Raw genomic sequence first — 9341 nt, 5'->3', positions numbered from 1 at the left:
ATTTGTATTTATATATATCGTTGATGTCTGAGTACTAACAACACAAGCCTTCTTGGCTTACCGTGAGACTTTAGTCAATTTGTGTAAGAATGTCCCTATTATATTAATTTATTTATAATCTATAAGCATTTCTATGATGTTAATTTTTAGTGAAGATATTGAAGCTTCAATTAATCGCTGTTCAGGGCGGCTACCGGGAAAATCGAAATTCGTCATTGCGGGCATTTTTCTCTGTCACTCTGATTACGTCTTACTAAGAGTAAAAGAGAAAGATCCCCGCAATTTGCGAATTTCGGTTTTCGCGGTAGGCCCCCTTTTCCGCTGTGTAGATAATATCGATATATAAAATGATTAAAATCGATAAATCCACATCTCTAAATACATGCTAAAACAACAATAACATAATTATATTACATACATTTACAGAACATATACACATTTATACCCAACATACACGGCTTTGGCTTGAGTAATTTGAGTATTAAATTTTGTACCATAGATGGTGGGATCGTATAGATGTGCTTTACCGCTTGCGCTCGTGAGAGACAGAAAATACACAATGCGACATAATTAAAAACACGTTTTATCCTTACTATGCCGACATAAAAAAAAATGAGACTGTAACAAGGACAAATAATAATAACGCTTTCTCTGCTACTCCTACTGAAAGATACATAAGACTATCCAGAGTATCCCGTTCTGTCAGTTCCCACTCCCAGTTCACTCATGCCCAATCTATACTAATTACTAGATTTGTGGGCGAAACCCATTCGTGTGACATTCGTTAATATCTTTTCACTGGTAAGTCACAATTATTAACTTTTATGATAAAAATACGAGACTATGTTGTCAAGTTCACAAGGGTGACTATGATGTCGGTACGATATGAAACGGTGGTCTTACAGAATTCTTAAAACGTACTTAATGTAAAAGTAAGCTTATTCAAATAAGTCGTAGGTAGGTCGACGTAATGAGAGCGATTATATGATAAATAACTGTCAAAATTTAAATCCAAAGTCCTTAAACATCACAGACTAATATTGTTTTACTAAAACGTTGCTTCTACTAAAACTATTTATACATATGTAATCAATTCTATATAGGTTGGACCAAGGTTGGACGCACATTTCCTTCCGTAGAACAAGGCGGCATATTTGAAACAATTGTTGCAATCACAGATCTACGATGATGCTTACGCTTAAAGATAGCTGAAGTGTGCAAAAGGGAAGCCATCACGTATATGAACATCCTATGAGTGCGAAAGAGGCAAACTACAAATGAAAAAAACTGAGTTCAACAGTGGCCGCCAACGGCCGACATTTATTCATTTTCAAACACATATATGGCTGGCATCGTGGCAGCGACATTTTTAAATTAGAAAATATAAATCAATTGGGAAGAAAACTAATAAAAACGTATTACAGTCAAAATAGTGTCGTGTTGTTTAACAGGTATTTATGATAATCCGGGTGAAATTTTCTAAACAATAGGTATTTCATTAAATTAAAAGCATAAATAGTGTAAGAGGCCGGGTTTCACAGTTAAATATAAGTTTGTATTTCGTTGTTTGTTACTATTTTATACTTTTATTCAATAAAAACCTTAATTGTTACGCTACGCTAGGACTTGACAAAATGTTTTTACAAGCTTTTATTTAACTTGCCCTCTTAGTGTAGGTCAATTTATCATGGCTTACTGATAAGATTTAAGGTTATAATATGTTAATCTAATTTACGCCTTGGTGTAAAAGAGAAAGATGTTTATGAGATGATTCACGTTTTTTACACTTTTCTGAATTTAGTAACTGACAAGAGTGACGCCGCAATACGTGAAAGACGATAGGAGATATATCTCTTGTCGTGTTTCATGTATTGCGTGTCAGTTACTAAACACGGGAAGGGAAGGTGAATACAGACACACAGACAGAGGGTCTACCTCGAACACCGAAGTTCGCAAATCCTTTACCATCATATTTTCACGGAAACGTAGGAACGTGTTATGGTATTTCAGTCAGTCTTAGTACAGAAAGTACTGACGTTGACTGAAGTTGCATGACAATTATGAACGTTTCCAAGAAAATACGACGGCAGTGGATTATGTACTACATCTGTAACAATGTCCATAATACTCTCGAAAGAAAAAGATAATAATATGTCTGTGTTCCAGAGTGCAAAGCATAGGGAAAATACAGAATGATTCTCTCTGACTGCACGAATGAGAAAAGATCCTGGCCCTAACTATACATTCCAAGTTTGCAACTTATCCTAATATCCCACATACATATGACTTATGGTCACCCCAATTAGAACGAGATACTAAGCTCTAGTTTGACTTCTCATGTGGACACACTTTTTGGCTAGTGTACTCTATCCAGCTTGTTATTTACGTCCGTGGTAAAAAAAGGCAACATTTAAAATTCTTAGCAAAAAATTAAACTAGCTTAAACTTGAAAAACTTCAATGAATCTTGAATTAAACATACAGTCACATTATAAACATACTGGAACAGGCCACGCCGCAGAACTCCAGACGCAAAGGTCCCAAAGACGCCCATAACACTGCGTTGCTGCTATTGGCGCCGGCAGTACAGTGCAATGTTACTGTTGCCAGGTCTGCGGAAGAGAATTATCGTACTTGAGTGTTCAAATAATCGTACCGTTGAATAAAATATCGTAGGTACGTCTATCAAAAAGACAGTACCCCAAAAATAGCAAAATAAACTTAGATTTCTAATATATAATCAAAGAAAACACAATTTTCGTCTACATATAGCAAAAATAAGTTTTATATTTGTGTATTTTTGTGACATATCCAAACGGTTTACAGAAAATTTCGACAATTTTGACTTACACCGAGGAGCCGAATACCCAAAAGGAATTATAGCCTATTTCTGAGGGAAAGTGTCATACTTATTTTTAATGAAATACTATACTTTTTGGGTGGCAACATCCAAGGGCTGAAATTATCGGACTTTTGCGTACGATAATGCTCTTTGGAACATACATCGTACCGAAGCCTAAATTATCGTACATTTATCCTGGCGTAATAAAAATAATTGTACCTTAGCGTTTTTTAGGGTTCCGTAGTCAACTAGGAACCCTTATAGTTTCGCCATGTCCGTCTGTCTGTCTGTCTGTCCGAAGCTTTGCTCCGTGGTCGTTAGTGCTAGAAAGCTGAAATTCGGCATGAATATATAAATCAATAAAGCCGACAAAGTCGTACAATAAAATCTAAAAATTTAATTTTTTTGAGGGTGACTCCCCTAGTCCCCTACACGTAAAGTGGGGGTGAATTTTTTGCTTTAACCCTACAATGTGGGGTATCGTTGGAAAGGTCTTTCAAAACTAATAGGGGTCTTGAACAAACACTTTTTGATAAAGTGAAAGTGAATCTATTCGGAGATAATCACTCCGAAAGAAAAAAAAATGTGTCCCCCCCTCTAACTTTTGAACCATAGGTCCGAAAAATATGAAAAAAATCGTGGAAGTAGCGCTTAAAAAAGACATTAAATGAAAACTATAGCCGACATGATCAGTTTAGCTGTTTTTGAGTTATCGCAAAAAGTTTCCCCTTCATAGTAAAAAGACTTACTTTAATTAGGTACTGATTATGCAAATTTGCCTATTTGTTTAACTCGCGTGAAAGGTACCGTTTCATCCCTTGGTTAACAATTTACTATACTTTAAGCTCCAGTTTAGCTTATTGTGACGGAAGAGTAACTACGGAACCCTACACTGAGCGTGGCCCGACATGCTCTTGGCCGGTTTTCTTAATAAAAATGATTTTTCTTGGGAAGATTTCTTTGAATTGGCGCCTAGCCTTATTTAAGACATGATTTACTGAGTTATTTAAACTTAACAGATTAAACATTAAAGGTACCTAATCCTGACGTAATAAAAATAATTATATCTTAGCGTTTTTTCTTAAAAATGAAATCGATAACTTGAAAAATTATAACGCCTGCAAAATTGTGATAGCAAGCAAAATATAAAATGAGTAAAACTTGGAAACCACAAATAAAATAACTCATATTATAATTGAATATGAAAGTACAAAAAAGGTACAAAAATTTGGCTTTTATAGAAGTTATCAATAAACAATAACCACGGGACCATAGCGTAATAAAGTACACCCGCCATTCTGACTGTCAGGATGGCGGGTGTACTGTTTTTTGGTGATAACTTTAAGTACCGTGAGGTAAAATTTTTTTTAAAGAAGGTACTAAATAGTACATTAGGTACAAAAATATGGTATGGTTTTCAATTATTTTTATTTAGGTACACGCGCCATTCTGACTTTCACCAACAGAAATACATCATCTGTGAAAATTTCAACTCTCTAGCTATCACGGTTCATGAGATACAGTCTATGACGGACGGACGGACAGCGAAGTCTTAGTAATAGGGTCCCGTTTTACCCTTTGGGTACGGAACCCTAAAAAATTACGAATACGTTTTTTTACGCGTCTACACCAACATTAGAGTTGGACCAATATAAGTCTGCAATGATTTTGATAGCATAATTCGGAACTATATAACACAAGAAATATTACATTATGCAACGAGGGGGATACGTGAAATTTTGGATACGAGGGTGGTAATTCCCGACAGGCTGGCTGGAGGGAATGGAAGACTCGAGTTTGTAATATTATTACCCCCGGAGCTACACACAATGTTTTTCATCATATTTGCGAAGAAAAAACGAAATTTTAAGCGAAATAATTCTTAAATACAGTGACATATGAAACATTCGTCCGCCATTTTGTAATTTCTTGACAGGTTAGGCATCTTAGGCACAGACCTATTCGGCATTCAGCCACGATTGAATATTATGTAAAAATATTATAAACGGCTGTTAAATTAATCAAATTTCATAATTTTAAACATAAACAAAAATATTTAATTATAAACGTCAGTATTTTAAGAGTAAAACTCATTTATGCTACTTGGTTTGTATGACATAATTTAAAAAAAAAGCTATAACTTCCTAAGGAGTTATAGAGTTATAGCTTTTTAGGGTTCCGTAGCCAAATGGCAAAAAACGGAACCCTTATAGATTCGTCATGTTCGTTTGTCTGTCCGTTTATATCACAGCCATTTTTTTTCCGAAACTATAAGAACTATACTGTTAAAACTTGGTAAGTAGATGAATTCTATGAACCGCATTAAGATTTTTACACAAAAATAGAAAAAAAAAACAATAAATTTTGGGGGTTCCCCACACTTAGAACTGAAACTCAAAAATTTTTTTTTATCAAACCCATACCTACATACAGTGTGGGGTATCTATAGATAGGTCTTCAAAAATGATATTGAGGTTTCTAATATAATTTTTTTTTCTAAACTGAATAGTTTGCTCGAGAGACACTTCCATAGTGGTAAAATGTGTGTCCTCACCCCCCCACTTGTAACTTCTAAAATAAGAGAATGATAATCCTAAAAAAATATATGATGTACATTACCATGCAAACTTCCACTAAAAATTGGTTTGAACAAGATCTAGTAAGTAGTTTTTTTTTAATACGTCATAAAATAAAATATTTTTTTTTATCAAACCCATACGTGTGGGGTATCTATGGATAGGGCTTCAAAAATGATATTGAGGTTTCTAATATCATTTTTTCCTACACTAAATAGTTTTCGCGAGAGACACTTCCAAAGTGGTAAAATGTGTGCCCCCCCCCCCCTGTAACTTTATGGATTCGTCATGTCTGTCTGTCTGCCCGTCCGTATGTCACAGCCACTTTTTTCCGAAACTATAAGAACTATACTGTTGAAACTTGGTAAGTAGATATATTCTGTGAACCGCATTAAGATTTTCACACAAAAATAGATAAAACTAAAAAAAAATATATGATGTACATTACTATGCAAACTTCCACCGAAAATTGGGTTGAACGAGATCTAGTAAGTAGTTTTTTTTAATACATTATAAAATAAAATATTTAGATATTTTTTCATTATCATTTTGTAAATACAGTAGCATTCTGCGAAGTTCAATCTTTTCTTTATAAATATTGTATGTTTTCTTTTAAGTACCTAGTAACTATATATTATTTGCACGCATAACAACTATAGCGATACATATATTTTTAATTATTTTGTATACCATTTTAAATTCTGTACTATGTCATGCATTTATTAATTACCTACTGATGTTTTGAAGTTCCTGTATGCGTGCCAGACAAGAAGATGCCTAACACCTTCCCTGTTTCGATCTGTAATTTATTATGTATTCTTTTATTTTCAATGGAACTAAAGGTCTGTTTGTTATCACTTAAGCTTATATATATATATTAATACGTGACTGTTTGTTTCCTAAATAAAAATAAAAAAAAATTTTTTTTTTCATCAAATCCATACGTGTGGGTTATCTATGGATAGGTCTTCAAAAATGATACAAATACAAATACTCTTTATTGCACACCTCAATACAGAAACAGTACAACTAATCCAACACATAAAGAAGAGGTAAACAACAGGCGGTCTTATCGCTTAAAACCGATCTCTTCCGGACAACCTTTAGGTAGCGGAATTTAAAAAAAATTATGTTATGTCTTATGTCAGTAGGTGTTCCAGATGCAATAAAAGAAGTCTATCACAGAGTAAACACAAAACAAAACGATATATCATATACAAATATAAATAAAAAGATATTTAAATACATATATTAAAATACATATTATACATATAATAAATGCCAGCTATAAGTATGGAAAAGGAAGCAGATAAAAGTATTACGGAGCAGATAAAAAGTGAAGTTTAATGAGTCTCTTGAAAGAATTAGGACATTGAGCGCGCCTTAAGTCTATAGGCAGAGAATTCCATAGTCGGATAGTTTGAAACGTGAAAGAATTATTATAACATTTAGAAGAGGATGGTGGTACAGAAAGAAGCAAGTTCTTGGAACACCTAACAGAACGGAGGTAGCTGAAAAGGGTTCTTGAGATAGTGGGGAGTCGCGGGGTTAAAAAGAATGGAATATAGATGATATTAAGGTTTCTAACATAATTTTTTCCTAAACTGAATAGTTTGCGCGAGAGACACTTCCAAAGTGGTAAAATGTGTCCCCCCCCTGTAACTTCTAAAATAAGAGAATGATATACTTACCTAAAAAAAATATCCACGCAAAGTTCCACCGAAAATTGGTTTGAACGAGATCTAATATGTAGTTTTTTTAATACGTCATAAATGGTACGGAACCCTTCATGGGCGAGTCCGACTCGCACTTGGCCGCTTTTTCTCTTCACAATCCATAACTCCCGTGGGAACAAAATAGCACTTTGTCATTCAATACACCTGCATGTAAAAAGATATTTTTCGAGCAAGTGTGATGAAAAATAAAATAACTGCATCGCTTCTTTTATTCCATTTATTATGCACCTTCCTGAAAGTAATCCTGGCGGCGCCCATGCTGCGTTGGCACGGCGTTGAATTACTTGAATTGCAATGGACAGTCTCTCCACCAGGAATGACCTAGAGCGTGATGGGTCAATACATGGTCAATACCCTTATCCCACGGGTGGCGCCCCATATCCTAAATAATAATAAATTGCATAATTTAATACTTTGTGACAAATTTGTGAAACAGTAGAAGACAATATAAACCAGGGGTTCCCAATCTTTTTCAACATGCGGCGCAGTTACAAGTTTAGTATTTTGCAACGGCGCCCTTGTAAATTTAAAATCACGGTCGAAAAAGAGTGACACGACGCTATATTATTTACCGATGCGAGCGCTCAAATAGGTACCCGCGAATATTTGTGGTTTCGGATAATGATAGAACTCACGGCGCCCCTCTTTACTTTCTACGGCGCACCAGGGCGCCGCGGCGCACACTTTGGGAACCCCTGATATAAACAATCAATTTTGCTTGAAAATCTAGCCCAGCGGCGTAGCGTATGTGTTTGCCGCCCGGGGCCGATCAGAAATTTGCCGCCCCAATTTACGACCAACATCACTTAGACAAGTCATAAGTTCAGTCACAAAGATTTTTACTGATAAAAAAGTTATAGGTACAGTTTTTACAGTTTATTCTATTTAATTTTCGAAGGAAATGGTTTAAATTTATTATTTTACTTTATTAGGTACACTAAACAGATATCGTACAATATCATGAAAAACATACAATTGCATATGATGGCTTAAAAATTAGCACGAGATTCAAAACAACACAGCATGCTTTACAAGTAAGCGCAAATGTATAAAAAATCATGAAAAAAATACGCGGCCTCTTTAAGGTGATTTTGATCCCTATTTATTATTTTTTCTGTTTTACATGGTTGAATCGTACATAAAACAAATGTTGGGTCTTTTATCTTTCCTTAGATACTTAAATCATGTGTATTGGACTGGCAAAATTGCAACTGTACATGTTTTACCAAACCTACTCGTTGAATGGCAGTCAAAAATAAGCCATGTTACTGAAAAGTACCCTAAGTATGAAGGTATTAGCTGAAGTATAAACTTGTCGAAGAACTAAATGCTGGTGATGAAATAGCGTTATAATAAAGTAGGTTCATATAAATAAACAATTGTACCTATTTTATTTATGTGACACTGATTTTTACTCCCTTTTGTGAAGTATATTTTTTCACAATCCAGCCGCGTATTCGCGTCTAACAACAATCCCAAAGTAAACAAGTAGTAAATAAAGGCGCGATCTAAATTTTAAAACAATTATAATACGTTTTGATCATATAAAACAAGCTTTCAAATCATGGCTAACTTTTTTTATCAAAAACTTTGTATTACATATTATCAGTTAAAACCTTTGTGACATAACTTATGACCTGACTAGACAAAGTTGGGTAAAAGTGGTAAAATACAAAAATATGTTGAAAAATCAAAACTCGACTACTGAAAATCTGGCTCATAAAAGCATGAAAAAAGAAGAAAAATCTCATCTGAAGTAATCACGGAGAAAATATTGCATATTTACATCTTTTAAATAAAGAAATACAATTTAACATAATTTACTAATTTTTAGGGTTCCGTAGCCAAATGGCATAAAACGGAACCCTTATAGTTTCGCCATGTCCGTCTGTCTGTCTGTCTGTCTGTCTGTCTGTCTGTCTGTCTGTCTGTCCGAGGCTTTGCTCCGTGGTCGTTAGTGCTAGAAAGCTGAAATTTGGCATGGATATATAAATCAATAAAGCCGACAAAGTCGTACAATAAAATCTAAAAATTTGATTTTTTTTAGGGTACCTCCCCTACACGTAAAGTGGGCGTGAATTTTTTTTTTCGCTTCAACCCTAGAGTGTGGGGTATCGTTGGAAAGGTCTTTCAAAACGAATAGGGGTTTTCAAGAAACATTTTTTGATAAAGTGAATATATTCGGAGA

The sequence above is a fragment of the Cydia pomonella genome, chromosome 15 (genome assembly GCF_033807575.1).
Source record: "Cydia pomonella isolate Wapato2018A chromosome 15, ilCydPomo1, whole genome shotgun sequence".
NCBI classification, from domain to species: domain Eukaryota; kingdom Metazoa; phylum Arthropoda; class Insecta; order Lepidoptera; family Tortricidae; genus Cydia; species Cydia pomonella.
Note: the sequence above shows the minus strand (reverse complement) of the source record.